Source organism: Eptatretus burgeri, chromosome 4, assembly GCF_056783735.1.
Source record: "Eptatretus burgeri isolate ZD-2024b chromosome 4, Ebu_testis_v1, whole genome shotgun sequence".
NCBI lineage: Eukaryota > Metazoa > Chordata > Myxini > Myxiniformes > Myxinidae > Eptatretus > Eptatretus burgeri.
The window spans coordinates 104,792,919-104,808,622 of NC_140964.1; the positions used below are offsets into that span (position 1 = coordinate 104,792,919).

At 46.3% G+C, this 15,704-nt stretch overlaps 1 protein-coding gene across 1 annotated transcript in view; it reads right to left on the reverse strand.

Annotated features, from left to right (window-relative positions):
* LOC147028821 (uncharacterized) overlaps window positions 1–15,704 on the reverse strand; it is a 116,390-nt gene that overhangs the window by 73,038 nt on the left and 27,648 nt on the right. The window lies entirely within an intron of this gene.

A 15,704-nucleotide genomic window follows, 5' to 3' on the forward strand; every position in this document is an offset into this window, starting at 1 on the left:
TAAAAGTCACACAAATTTTATTTCCCAAGAAATGTTATAACATCTTGAATCCTCAAAGGTTGCACATATAATCAATCATAATCACCACTACAAGCGATAGCATCAGTCGTGGCAGGAAGTGAGCGAAGACAGCATCAGTACGGGTGAATTGAGATGCCGCATAGTCAGGGCCAGATACAATCATGTTTAGTACCGAGCAGCGAACAATACTTGGCTCACAATGCTGACCACACAGCCCAGAGGCCATGAACGCCCTCTGTCAGTTCATCAGTACAACAACCAGCCCAGACTGGTGTAATCGTCTCTTTCCCTCCTACATGTTATTCAAGTCATTACTAATGGATTGTAACACTAACCAACTGATTGGAAATGTGATCAAAAACAAGTCATAACATGAGATAAAGTATCGTAAATGTGGTATGTGTTGGGAATATGAAAAGGTCAGGTAACGGATGTAAATGCCACAACGCGATGCTATACATAGTGTGGGGATGTATTATGGTTACTTGACATAATCGGCCAGATAAGCAGGTTTGACACAATTTACCAGTATGTCGAGGCAAAGGGGATGGTGATGATGCAAGGGAGGATAGGATGCACTTGAGTTCTGAGGAAGGTCAGCAAGGGATTGAAGAGCATGATCAACGGTTGGGCCATTGGTGGAAACATCAATAATGTGTGGGAGTGATGCCTGGTTGTCAGAGCAGGCAGAGGCTGAATCTAAATCAATGCAATCTGGGGAAGTAGGTCGTGACAGTTCAGGGAACACTGCGGTTAATATGGTGGTTGGACAATCAGGAATACTGTAGATCACAATGAGACATGAACCACCGTCCAGGCCACAAAGGAAATCTGTTGGGAGTGTAGAGCTGACGATTGGGGTTAGGAAATCAGCATAGCCTGTCATACTCCTTTAACCGGAACTTCATATGGACTATTTTGTAACTGCAATGGGGAGAACTTCTTCACCTGACACCTTGGATGGTCATTCAATGTGACAAGATATCGGGGCCTTGCACAGGTCTTAGGGCCCTGTCACACCTTGACGTTTTAGCCAGCATATGGCAAGGTATCAAAATGTATGTAAAACGCTGGCGTACGCTGAACTATTGATGTTTTTTTTAAGTTTTGGGCGTATAACAATGTGTTGGACGTATGCATAACGTATTAGTAACGTACACAGAATGTTTCAATCACATATAGATAAATTATACCAACGAATGCTGAGCGTGTTGTCGGTGTTCACAACCTATGCCCAACGATAGTGTAACTTATGCATAGCGCGCGGCAGCGTATCGCCGACGATCACGTGGCGTAGGCTATTAATAGGCTGTGGCTCGACGATTCAAATCATAACCGCACTAGACATTGAAGTGTGAAGCCGCTGTCACACCTTGACGTTTTTAGCCTTGACTGTCACACCTTGACGCCGACGTATGAAAAATTTGCCGAACCAAGCTGGCACACGTCGAATACGTCATGGGCAAGTTCTGTATACGTTAAGAGCACGCTGGCACGTCAAATACGTTATGGGTAAGTTTTGTATACGTTAAGAGCACGCTGCATACGTCATAGTACGCTGGCAGACATCGTCATACGCCGAGTACGTCGAGAAATTTTCAGCATATTGAAAATTTATCGACGTACTCGGCGTATGACACACGTTTCGCATATGCTGGCATAAGTTGTAGGCACATTACGCGATCGTTGACACACGTCGACACACGTTACTTGTACGTTATTCATAAGTCAAAACACGTCGACGTAATGGTTAGCGTCAGTGTTCCAGACACCCTGGTTTTTTATTTTTTTTCTTCGGTATGACGGTGATGTTGACACTTCGATTTCTAGTGCGGTTATGATTTAAATCGTTGAGCGGCAGTCTATTAATTATATTATATTATAACCGCACTAGAAATCGAAGTGTCAACATCACCGTCATACCGAAGAAAAAAAACAAAAAACAAAAACAGGGAGTCTGGAACACTGACGCTAACCGTTACCTTGACATGTTTCGACTTATGAGTAACGTACAAGTAATGTGTGTCGACGTGTGTCAACGATCGCGTAACGTGCCTACAACTTATGGCCAAGCGTATGCGGAACGTGTGAGTCATACGCTGGCATACGTTGAAAAATTTCAAGCATGGAAAATTTGTCTAACACCTCGGCGAACTACGACGTATGCCAGCATATTACGAAAAATAGCCAGCGTACTACGACATATGCCAGCGTGCTCTTAACGTATACAAACTTACCCATAACGTATTCGACGTGTGCCAGCGTTTTCGCCAAATTTTGCATAAGTCAGGCATACGCTGGCTAAATCGTCAAGGTGTGACAGGGCCTTTAGTGCGGTCATGTGCAAGGTAGACAAAATCACCAACTGTTATCGCAGGATAAAGCTGGGCTACACCAGTGTGTGCTTTGGAGCGCTGGCTGCATTCACGGTTCTGAAGCAAGGCATCCCATTGACTAGTGATGACATACAAGTAATCCATACAGGGAATGGCTGCATTGGTGAATTGGTCCCTCTGGTCGAGCATTTCGTAGGAGGATGAGCCACACAGTTGCGACCTGGAATTGAAATGGAAACACACCACATCAAGGGAAACGGGCAAAACAGCCATTGGACGAGTCCTCACATTTTGTCAATTCACTGTTCTGCTACTGGGTTCTTGTTGGGGTTTTGACATGATCTACTTTGAAGGTGATTCTGAGAAGCAAAAATTGGTCGCATTTTATGACACCAGCAAATCCAGGAGCGGGTTTGACTTTAATTGTAGCCACAGGATCGTCAATTGGATGGATGCACATACAGAGTTACCTGAGTTTGGGCCTGAGCCAAAGCGTCTCCACATTCATCGTCGTCGATACATGCAACTGTGTATGAAGGCACAGTCTCATGGACGACCAGTATGAGTTGGCAATTAATTTCCACAAGGTCAGCGGCAAACTAAACACCAATGGTGTTTGGAGGGGGTGGAGGGACGGGGAGGCTGGAGACTGCTCAAAACAACTGGTGGAGGTAGACGTTGCAGTGAGACGTAAATGTGACAACTTCACTGATTTTATTGACATACTGATCAAAATATAAGGCATTGAAATATCTCATGAACATCTGTTTAAACTGATGTCATGTAGGAAGCTGAGAGCAGTTCTTTGATGGCTTGACGAGAGATGACTATGCCTTCGCGGCATGGTGACAACGGATTGTTGCAACGTACAAGGAGTAAATTGTCATTGGAAATGGAGGCCACACTGAGACACTGCTTAATATCCTTGATGTTTGTGACCTTGGAAGGTTGAGTGCCCTGTTGGAGGTGGGCATAAGCCCATCAGAGGTCAGTGTGTTCTAGTTGAGCAGTGACCCACACAGTGCAGATGGTGTATGGTAAACCCACAGAGCCCGAGAGAACTAGCTGAGAACTCACCCTGGCATGCGTATGAAGGCACTGTCTCACAGATGACCAGTATGATCAACACAGGACTTATTTGATGGGATCACTTCCCTCTGAACACTCACTCTGAGTGATCTTTGATTATTACAGTAGGTACTACGAAGTGGATATATTAATGTCCACAACTACTGCGAGAGTTATCAGTTGTCTGGAGGAAACCTTCAGTCATCATGGATTGCCATTATCCATCAAAACTGACAATGGCCTACATTTCAAGTCTGAGGAATCCAGACAGTATTGTGAGTAAAATGGAATCAACCACTGCAAGGTGACTGCAAAAAGGGCACAAGTGAATGGGGAGGTCAAATGACAGAACTCCTCGCTGCTGAAGTGGATCCCGATCAAACTAAAAGGGTACTCAATGGAATGCATATCTCCACCCGGATTCAGATCTTCACCAAAATCGAATCAGTTTGTCCTTGTCACACACCCAACATTCTCACCAAATTTCATCCGAATCTGTCCACAACTTTTTGAGATATCCTGCACACAAACAAACAGACGGAGGTGAAAACATTTTCTCCGTCCATTGCAGATGGTGGAGGTAACAAGCAAAATGACTGGACTGGAAAAGGAACTTCATAAATACCTCACCTCAACCACTGTGATCGTGAACTCAACCACCCCACAATCGGTAAGAGTCTGGCTGAGCTGCTCTTCAACCGGAAAATGCAAGGTAAACTTCCTGACATTTCATTTGGATTAGACCACCAACCGTTGGATCTCGAAGTGCACAACTACAATGCTGAGCTGAAAGAAAAAGCAAAAATGTGGGCCGATGCCCATTGTGATGGACATTACTCTGACATCGATCACACATCTCATACAAAAGGCTCGATCTTTGCTGAATACAGCACATCCAACCGTTCAATGAACCATTCCGAGGAGAGAGAAAAGGTTACCGAAGAAAGAAGTGTGGCGATTTTGTGTTGCAATTTGGTGTGCAACAATGAGGAAAAATAATCTCGATTTAAAGAGACCCTGACTCCACCCTGACTCCACCCTGAGGTAGTCCACCCTGAAAATGTGCAAACTGGTCAAAATGCTTTTTGGAGTTAATTTTGAAAACAGAGTCAAGGCTTGTGGAAGAGCTAGAACACAAAATGGATCAGGACGCAACATTACAAAAGAAACAGCAGAAAGAGAAGGGGGAAATGCCAAGGGCATGGTTAAGGGAGAAAATTGATGGAAACGGACAAACAAGGGATGTGATAATGATAATGGGTAGGACAGAACACAAGATGTGGGCAAGATGGATGCAGAAGCAAAAAAAATATTTTTTTGGGGGGGGGGGAGGTGGTTTAATGGGTGTGGAAATGATCATGGTTTTGGTTGGGGGATGATCGGAGATGGTGGTGAACAGCTGTCTTGAAAACCTGGAAGGAAGAATGATGTTTGAAGAGAGTGTGGAAGTTGTTTTCACAGGTGAAAAAAAAGAGAGAGAGAAAGTGAGTGTAGGAGATTCTGTATTTTGGGAGTTTCACTGGAAGGGGATGCTGGCGGACCGCGCCCTGTTCTTATTACCCTCACCAAAGGGGAGGGTATTGCATTTAGGTCCGTTTGTTTGTTTGTCCACACATTATATGCCAACACAGACCACAAATTTTACAAGTTATCTCTTGTCAACCAAGTATCTCCATAAAGTATGTACAATTAGAATGTGAGTCTGTCTTTCAAAAAATCGTTCTATAAAATCATACAAATACCATGCAAAACAAGTCTTGGTGAGGGTCTGCAATTTTTCATTGATCTTTCTAGTTTTGTCTACAACATACGTGGGGTTGCTCCAAAATGCAAGCTAATAGATCACGTTATGGGTACCCCACGGTGTTACGAGATTAACACTGAGTCACATATGGTTCTACTAACCTGTGTCAGAGTAGTGACCCGTCCAGGATTGTGCCCAATAGCCCATAATTGGGAGCTCGCACAGTTTCATTTACATTTTTGGGAACAAAAAGATTTGATGGTCAAATTCTGTCAAGAGTACATGGGGGATGAATAAAACCCATTTCTTAAGCATGGCATTCCCAGCCGTTAGGGGAGGCAGGGTCCCAACCCCCGCCCCCCCCCCAAAAGTGACATTCATTTACACTTTTGAGAACAACGCTGATATTCACACTGATGACACCCCTCATATCACTAGTTAGAAATATATAACTTAAGAAACAATATTTCCAGGGGTTTGCACTTAAGAAGGGCTCCAGTGGGGGTCCAAAAAGGGTCTCAATTACACTTTTGAGAACAAAGCTGAAATTGATACTGAAATATCCCCTCACATCGCTTGTCACAAAAATGTAACTTAAGAAAGGATAGTCCCTGGCGTTTTGGCTTAAGAAGGGTTCAAACAGACGAAGAAGGGTCATAACTCTTCATAGCCAAGAGAGACAAGGAGTAGACAAGTATGAGCTTGAAAATATAATTTGTGAAACATGTAGGAGGAAACAGTAAAATAAAGGTAACTAGCATCAATTCTAGGCTTGGGTGCCTTTGCTTTGTCTCACAATTACAGCACTTTAGTTCCAATTTAAGTTCAAGTCTCACAAATAATAACTTCAGCAAGGATTTTACTTGTAAGTGCCATATTCGCCTATGCTACATCAAAGTATAATGAAATTACCGACATATACTCATCCTATCATCGCACAATGAAATTGATGCGTCTTACATTGCAAATAAACAGTACTCTTCATCCATTGATATTACTATGCTTTTTTAACAGATGGGTGCCTATAGGATTGAACAATAGCTAAAGAAGCCGATTTAGTCATATTCATCGTCGGTTTGGTTGTCTGCGTCACTGTCATAGTCATCGGTGTCAGAATCAGTGTCAGTAGGCCTAGTGTCGTCGTCGTCGTCATCGCTGAGATCACCGGGATTTGGAAAAACTCTGTCGGGCATCTGGGAGCCTGTGAACCACACAGTTTGGTAGGAATTGTCCACCAGTTCCCATCCTTGTTGAGGATCTTTGGGGACAGCGTTGTTGCAGGTTGCATGCCATGTCATTGGAACAAAGTTGCTGCGATGGATCTTCGACTGGACGACATTCTCGCATGGTGGGATGCTGCTAGCATCTACACCCTTGAGTCTTGCAAATGGCTGCTTACCCTTCTTCGGTCCGAATGATTTCTCAAATACCATAAATCTGTTGCTTGATCTTCCATTACGTCTCCATCTAGGACTACTGCTTCCTGTGGCACTGAGGCTGGAGTGCTCTGAACCTGATACATAATACCCATCGTATCGTGGAACATGTTGGTACCTGACAGTGTGTGTGTTAATTCGTCATAGTTGTCAAAGGCAAGTCCACAAGGTACTCCAGGAACTGAACCAGCAGGACTGTTCAGCTTTCGGTCAAAGATGGCAGAGGCGAGGTCTGTCTCAATTTCCTCAATAGCGTGGTAGTTAAGCGAATGCCCCATCCGATTCAGCATTGTGACAATCTTCTTGCTTCCAGTCAGTGATTTCAAGGACAAACCCATCAGGATATGCTTTCGAGGTTTTAGGTTACCATTCTTCACTGAAAACAGTACATCCTGACTTAATGAATCAGTGGCACTTGACTGACTCTGAATATTGGCCAGTATTTGGTCCTCCAAGTAGTGTATGAAAGAAAGTCTTCACAAGGTCAGGTAGGTCCCCCTCGCCATTGTTGAGAGCTTCCACGGTCAGTGGATCTAGAAGGGGCTCTTTCGTCACGGACTTCAAGGCCTGTCTGAGTTGCAATGCAACTTTAGTAACCTGACCCTCAGGAGATGACTTAATGTCATACACTGCCTTCATGGAATCATACTCAATGGCTGTGCTGTGGACTATCACACCTTGTTGGCGGCAGTCTGGAGAATGCAATAAAATCGTGTCAGGGAATTTCCTGGTCAGAAGGTCCTCCAGGTATTGCGCTTTGCTTACTGAAGGGACCACTTCAAGTTCAGTACAGAGGTCGGTGTATTGTTCATAAATGGATGCAAGGCATTCAGGTCTCTGTTGGTCAATGATTTTGTCTTTGACGTATGAATCGATACAGTCAAGAGGAAACTTGGGATTAACAGGCTCCTCAGCGATTGGGGGGGGGGGGCAGCCCAAAACTTTTCACCCTATCCACCCTCAGGATATATGTCGCACGACAACTGTGGTGAAACTGGGCTTCCTTAGCTATCAGGTCAACCCCAATGACTTTTACAAGTAAACATGCTTGCTTGAGGGTATGCACAATCTCTATAATCTTTTGTGCTGCTTGCTTGGTTTGCAATTTTCTTGGGAGCTCTTTTGTTCCGTCTGGGCATTTTTTTGACCTTTTTGTCACAAAACAAACATGTATCCGGGAAAATACCAACAGTTGACACCCTTCTGCTAGACTCTTCACCACTAACAGTTGAAGCAGATGATGCAGAGCGTAACACCTTTGACCTTTCTCTCTGGGCCTACAGTGTCATTCCCAATAGGCCTAGGTAGAGACTGAGTAGTAATGGCTGTAAAGTTATTGTAGCACTTGCTGTGGTACCCATCACCATCTCCTGGATGACTTGGTAACGCCTCAACAACTGCTCTGTATTTGGAAGATTGGTCGTTCTTACTTCCTTTCCTGGCCTCAGCAGCACGATGAACAACTGCCCATTTCTCTTACTGCCAGGGAGGTAACTTGCTTGTCTCGGTCGGAACAACATGTATAAGACACTTTGAAGGCAATGACTAGTGGGCAGATGCTGTGAAGGAAAGACAAAAGGGACATGTGTGGTGTGTCATGAATTTCTCAATTACCGAAATACAGAATTACAGAATATGGACTGACTGACATTATCATAGCTGACCATTATCATTTCCTTGGCTTGCCATTTTTATGTGAGATCATCAGGAGCCCTTGATTTAATGAGTTCCTAAAGAGAAGATAGGAAAAATATTAATGTGAAGTTATTATGTAGCGCTTTATAATGTTGAACATTCTCAAAGCGCTTCACATTTATTACCCCCAGCTATTGGCCTGTTCTTTCCAAGTTTTTTTTCCACTCCTTAGGGAGTATTACAGCCCAGCTGCTGTTTTCAGCGCTCATAACTTCTCAATCTCTGCCAGCCAGGTACCCATTACTCCTGGGTGGGGAGAAGCAAGTTTGGTCAAGTGCCTTGCCCAAGGACACAAAGAAACAGATAGTGATCAGACCGGGAATCGAACTCGGCATTCCCGCTCCTGAGTCTGACACTCTGCCACTACACCACTGCTTCCCCTAAAAAAACACTGCTAATTCATATCTTTAGATCAATGAAATTAACCCATGGGCCTGGGGGTGCGGCAAAAGTGGCCGAAATGGCATCAGCGTCATTGAAGACCTGATGGAAGCCTTCTCGAAGAATGCTTTAGAAGGTCAGTGTAGACCGAAAATAATAAGTACTGTACATCTATAGTACACTTTAGCTTACCTTGTTTAGGATAAGTGTAGCTTTCAGTGTTCTGTCTTTTTCATGTCAATGTTGCTTGATCCATATGACTAGGCTGAGAATATTAAATTTACAATACTTCAGTGAAGTCTTTGCCTCACATGTACTTTGTCAAATGAAGAGAAGAATGTCATGGAGTCTGGCTTCACTTTCACTTTTACACTCCACACGCAGTAGGTGTGTGTGACTCAATGCACAGGGGCAGCCTGTACGTTCCAGTAAGAGTTGACAGTGGATGACCTGAATCTCATAGCACGCAGGTAGAGCCAGTCGCCGCGCAGGCACTGCGATTATCGTCCGTTTTCTGAGATGTCGTCGCTGTGTGATATTGTCCTGAGCTAAAAATAGTAACTTGATGCTAGTTGGCCGACAGAAATGTGTTGTGTATTGGGTGAATGTGTCGCTGAACACCTGGGTCTAGGCAGATGTTAGGCCTAGTGGTTGCCAGAGCCAAATCCAATAAGGATTTGCTCGACCCTCCTTGGTCCTTTTGAGCTCTTCTTAAGTCGAAATGCCAGGGACTATCCTTTTTTAAGTTACATTTTTGTGACAAGCGATGTGAGGGGATATTTCAGTATCAATTTCAGCTTTGTTCTCAAAAGTGTAATTGAGATCCTATTTGGACCCCCCACTGGGGCCCTTCTTCAGTGCAAACCCCTGGAAATATTGTTTCTTAAGTTATATATTTCTAACTAGTGATATGAGGGGTGTCATCAGTGTGAATATCAGCGTTGTTCTCAAAAGTGTAAATGAATGTCACTTTTTTTTGAGGGGGGGGGGGTTGGGACCCTGCCTGTACTAAAGGCCGGGAATGCCATGCTTAAGAAATGGGTTTTATTCATCCACCATGTACTCTTGACAGAATGAGACCATCAAACCTTTTGTTCCCAAAAGTGTAAATGAAACTGTGATAGCTCGTTAACTACCAGAAGACTGCTTCGGCAGCACCAACGCTCTGTACAGAGTATGGTCCCAATGGATGGATGGATGGATGGATGGATGGATGGTTCTACCCATATTTCTTTCTTCGATAGTAGCCTCCCATTCTGTTGACAACATGCAATTCGGCTCGATAAGTATCCTCATCTGTGAAATTCAGTTGCTGATAGTATGCTTAAACCCAAGGTGTTAGGATGGTTATCCTCCAAGATTATCACTGTAGCAAGAGGAAAAGATGATAAAATCTGTCCATTCTTGTGGAGCTTAGCTTTTTTCATCACCTGTGTCTGTCTGATTTAGTTTCCTATATACTTGCATAAGTTTCCCGGATAACCACTATTTCTCAGGCATGCGGCAATACGGTCCAGCAAACAAAAAAGGAACTCGCTCGAGACCTTTGATCTGTATAATGTAACTATAAATAGCATGCTCTTATCGTAAAAAAGGGACATGAAGTCATGTGTTGAACAAAACAACACACCCACGTGTTTTGCTTCTGATTAAACTTGTTTTCATAAGTCGTGCAATGATGTTGTGCAATGTTTATAATTACCGTGCATGATGTTTTGTCTTTGGTGACCCATACAGGCTGTGACAAAAGCCCTCACCCTTGTGTATTGAGGTTGATAAGTCAGCAAACAATGTTATTCAGTAACTTACCTCGTGAGCTAATGTTTACATTTCGAGTTGGCTCAAATCGTTTTAAAAGTTAACGGTGCATCGTTGTGATGGTTTCAGGTGAAAGCCATAGCTCATCCAGCTCATGACTTTGTATCACACCAGAAAGCTCGGCAGTATTGGCTTACAGGTGTGATTGAGCTAATATAGCTGATCAGCATCAGACTATTTGTAGAATTACCGAGCATGCTCTGGCCATTTCTTCACAACCAGCACTGACCAGATTTGCATGTCTGCGTATACATATATATATATATATATATATATATATATATATATATATATATATATATATATATATATATATATATATATATATATATATATATATATATAGTAAATTTGTTTTTGTTTTTTTTTTAAGAAGAAGGCGCTTCCAAGCAAAAGTAAAAAAACTAGATAGACTCCGCTAATTTGAGCAAATAAGCGAGAGCAGACCGAGTCTGAAGCAACATTTCGCCGGCTTCACAGCCGGTTTCATCAAGTAAAATAAAGAAGCCGGCTGCAAAGTCTATTGTGCCTGATGTCGATTGTATTATTGCGCCTGTTGTATTGTAAATAGTCTATTGTGCCTTATGAAGCCGGCTGTGATGCCGGCGAAACGTTGCCCTGAAACTGGGTCTGCTCTCGCTTATTTGCTCAAATTAGCGGAGTCGATCTAGTTTTTTTACTTTTGCTTGGAAGCACCTTCTTCTTTTTAAAAAATGTGTAATCCCAACTGCCCCATATACAATATATACGTATATATATATATATATATATATATATATATATATATATATATATATATATATATATATATATATATATATATATATATATATATTGTTGCGGATTCCGCGCCCGCCGGCGTGCTGACGGCCACGTAACTCGAATCGCGGCACGTCGCCCACCGGACGGACAATCCAGTCGTGACCCTCTCGGACTAACGCCGGGAACCAGTCACGGGTGGACCTTTCGGTCTCACCGCGATCGAGCCAATCAGCCCCCGCGTGGGATAGGGTTGCTCGCCAAATTCGACCTACCTAAGTACCGGGCGATCGCACCTCGCCGCAGGTCGACTTCGGACACGGGCCACTTAAGCGACCCGTTCCGTACTATCAGAATAACCGAGCGGTGTTATCGTCGACCTCGACGGTTCGATTAATTATCGGGCGTATTCAGCCCACTACCAACCCTTTACGTGAAGCAAGATGAGGATTCAATGGGAGAAATGACGAAACGAAGCGGGAAACAGTTCAACACAAAAGCACATTTATTCGCGGCACACGGGAAGCACACATTCAATTCCACCAAAAGCACACAGAAAAGACACAATGCAATTTACACAAAAAGCAAATGTAAAAGCGAAAACACAATGCAGAGCTAATACCGACTACCGAGCACACGGCAACACTTATACAATTCTACCTCACAGACGGCGCCGACAACACATACCCAAAACCAAGGAAAAGAAATACCCTCAAGGATGAGGCGGGCCTGAGGCCGAGACCGGGTCGCGCCTACCCGTCTGGTGATGAGACGCGGAGCGGCGATGGCGCCCCAACTCCGCGGACCTCGCGGACAGTGTCTGGCAGGGGGTGGGAAAGGGGCCCCCTTGGTCGCACTATCTCAGCGCGGGGGGAAACAGGAGGGGGTTGCTGATGCTCGGGGTATAGAGGATCTTTATTATGTACGACGAGCGTCTCCACCTCGGCCAGGTCGCGCTGTCGGCCTCCCTCGGGTGCAGCTTCCTGCACGACGCGAGCACCCCCTCGTCTGGTGTCGCCGCCTTTCCACAGCTCGTCCCCTCCGTTCCGACTCCAACGCACACGACGAGCAGCTCCACCGCCCGCGAAGTCTTGACCCTCTGCTTCCGACTCTCCTACTCTCCGCCTCTGGACTCTCCGACTCTCCACCCTCCGACTCTGGACCCTCCGACTCTCCTACTCTCCGCCTCTGGACTCTCCGACTCTCCACTTCTCCGCCTCTGGACTCTTCTGACTCTCGACTCTCCGACTCTCGACTCTCCTCACTCTTCTGACTGACGAACACGGTCCTTTTATCCCCCCGTAGCTTCGCCTTTGACCCCCTCCCTTTGACCTTTCACCTCGCTCCCCATTGGCCCGAGAAAAAGTGGGCGTGAAGGCTTTTTGATCCACAAATTTGCATATATCGATCGTCCTGGAGGTGGGGCCAAATCGCCCCTCGCTCACCGATTGGACGGCAAAAAGTGGGCGTGTGTCGTTTTTGATCCGTTTTTGAAGCACAAAATCCGTGATTTTGTACACGCTGTTCGACGCGCGCCCTGCACGAGTCCAACACCGGTACCCACAGCGGGGCAAGAACGGTGGCGATGCTACGGTTGCGAGGTGTGACGTGAAGGTCGTGGCGGTTGTGGTGAAGCGGTGGTTGTGGTTGTAATCATGGCGGTTGGTCCAAAATAAAGATAGTAAAAGAAAAACGGCTATCCTGAAGAGTCGCAGCACGCATAAATGACATGTATTCCCACTAGACAACGGGTTTGGGCCTAACTACACATATACTTGCCGAGATACCTCACCTAAGGGACCTGAATGGTGGTTTGCGAATTTGGTAACCACAACACTACCTCCTCCCCTTTTTACAGACTCGTCCCGAGTCGTCAAATTTTCGTGTGCCATCATGTGTAGTTTTCCCCTAGTACATTTTACCTACGGATCCCTGAGTGCGACATTCATGGTATTCGTGTCCCCAAAATAAATAACCTGAGGGCTGCGTAACTATCTAAACAAACTCACTCACACGGACGACTTAAATAAAATTGCCGGCGCTAGACAGACATGCCGGGGGGGCGCACTCATATTTACAGTACATCTTAACCTTAACTTACAAATTTTACACTAAACCATGGCCCAGGATCATTGAACTCTGCAAAAGAAAAGCAGTTAGCAGGGAGCCAGGCTGCCCGCATGCAGTCTCTGGCTCAAACAATGCAGGTGACAGGGAACGTGGCTGGCTGCTCACACGCAGTCCAAGGCCTTCCTTTTTGAACTGAACGCAGTGAACCACAACGGTGCATGGGCTGCACAACGCAGTCTCCGTGCCAGCTCAAGTGGCACACGCAATGAGCACAACGAATGGATGCATGAACACAAACACGGTGCACGGGCCGCCACTGCAGGCCCGTGTTGTCGCTGCCAACGGGGCAGTTCTCGCAGCTTGCAAACTGTTGCTTTTACGATCCTGGCGCACATGGCAATGAACAGGGGGGGGGGGCAAAGCAAAAATTGAACGGGGGCTGGTGAACGTGGGCAGTGGGCATGGCATGGCAAAGGCAGCAGGCAAACACAGCCCGCAGAAGAAGGCCGCTGCAGGCAAACACAGCCCGCAGAAGAAGACCGTTGCAGGCAAACACAGCCGGCAGACGAACTGGCCGGCACCGGCCTCGAAGAAAAACAGCCAGCAGATGAACTGGCCGGCACAGGCCTTGCAGCACACAGCTGCCGATGAAGTTGGCCGGCCTCCGCCTTGAAGCAAAACACGGCCAGCCGATGAAGTTGGCCAGCCTTTGCCGTTCAGTGGAGGTTGGTGGAGGGAGTGCGGTGGTGCTGGCCACTTGGAAGGTGGGCTCGGATCCCCATGATCCAGTGAATCCATGACTCCCCAGGCCCGACCCAGACGTCTATTGACCTCTGACTCGCAGCCAGCAGAGACATGAATATCACTGCCAAGGTAAGTGAATCTCTCCACGACCTCAACATCCTCACCACAAACAGACACAGACAGGACAGCAGCATCCAAGATGTCACCGAAAGCCTGGATCTTAGTTTTGACCCAAGAAACCCGTAATCCCAACGGCTCCGACTCCTCATTCAGCACCTCGAGGGCCCCCAAGAGGATGTCTAAAGTCTCCCCAAAGATGACTGCATCATCTGCAAAGTCAAGGTCCGAGATCTTGACATTCCCAAATGATGCACTGCAACTAGATCTCTCCGACATCCTCCCTAGAATCCAGTCCATACAACTGCTGAAAAGTGTGGGGGCAAGTACACATCCCTGATGAACTCCAGTAACAACTGGAAATAAGTCAGAGATGGTACCACCACACTTCACAGCACTCTCAGTACAAGAGTAGAGTTCAGACATCAGATCGATCAGTTTTGGTGCCACCCCACGAAGACCAAGAATCCTCCAGAGGACATCCCGATTCACTGAATCGAACGCTTTACAGAGATCAACATAGGCTGCAAGCAGCCCCTGCCGAAACTCTCATCTGCGTTCGGTGAGGACACGAAGTGCAAGGATACGGTCAATCGTTGACCTCTTTGGTGTAAAGCCTGACTGCTCTGGACGCTGGTGCTCAAGCAGATGGTGGCGAACCCTATCGAGAATTATCCGAGCAAAGACCTTGCCCGGCACTGAGAGCAGCGTCACCCCTCGGTAGTTGTTGCAGTCTTGGCGATCACCCTTCCCTTTCCAGAGAGGGACAACAAGGCCCCTCTTCCAGTCAGTTGGGATGATGCCTGTGTTCCAGGCAGAGCACAAAACTGCATGCAACGACACAAGTGCAGCATTTCCACCAGCCTTGAGAAGTTCGGCATGGATGCCACAGATCCCTGGAGCTTTGCCCCGTTTCAACTGGTTCACCGCAGCCCGTGTTTCCACAAGCGTAGGTGGAACACAGTTGATTCGAGGGTCAGCAACAGGGATTGTAACACCCTTGACGTCCAACCCGACAGTTGGGGGATCAGCCTGGTACAACCGCTCAAAGTAACCGGCCCAGCGGGCCTTCACTTCAGACTCCTCTGTCAAGAGCCTACCACTCTCTGCTCGAACTGTAGTGCTCCGAGGGATGGGCTTGGATGAACGTAATGCGCGAATTCCCCTGTAAGCGGGACGAGAATCACCTGTCCACAGGTGATGCTCTACCCCCTACACAGATTCCTCGCACATAGGCCTCCTTGTCCACCCTCAGTGCACGTACAGTTTTACGCCTCAGCTCCCTGAACAGCTCAGCTCTGCCATTCAGCCTGGCCCTGCGACTCTGGTCAATGGTATCCAGTGTCCCTTGAGAGACAAAATTCTTCTTTGCCCTGCGGTGAGCTCCAAGGCATCCACGGGCAACATCAAGGACGGTGGTCTTGAAGGCGCTCCACAACTCTTCAGGACCCCCCAAAGCACCCAGACCCCCCAAGTGTCCACTCAGCCTGTTCGCAAACTCCTCAGCTACTCTCT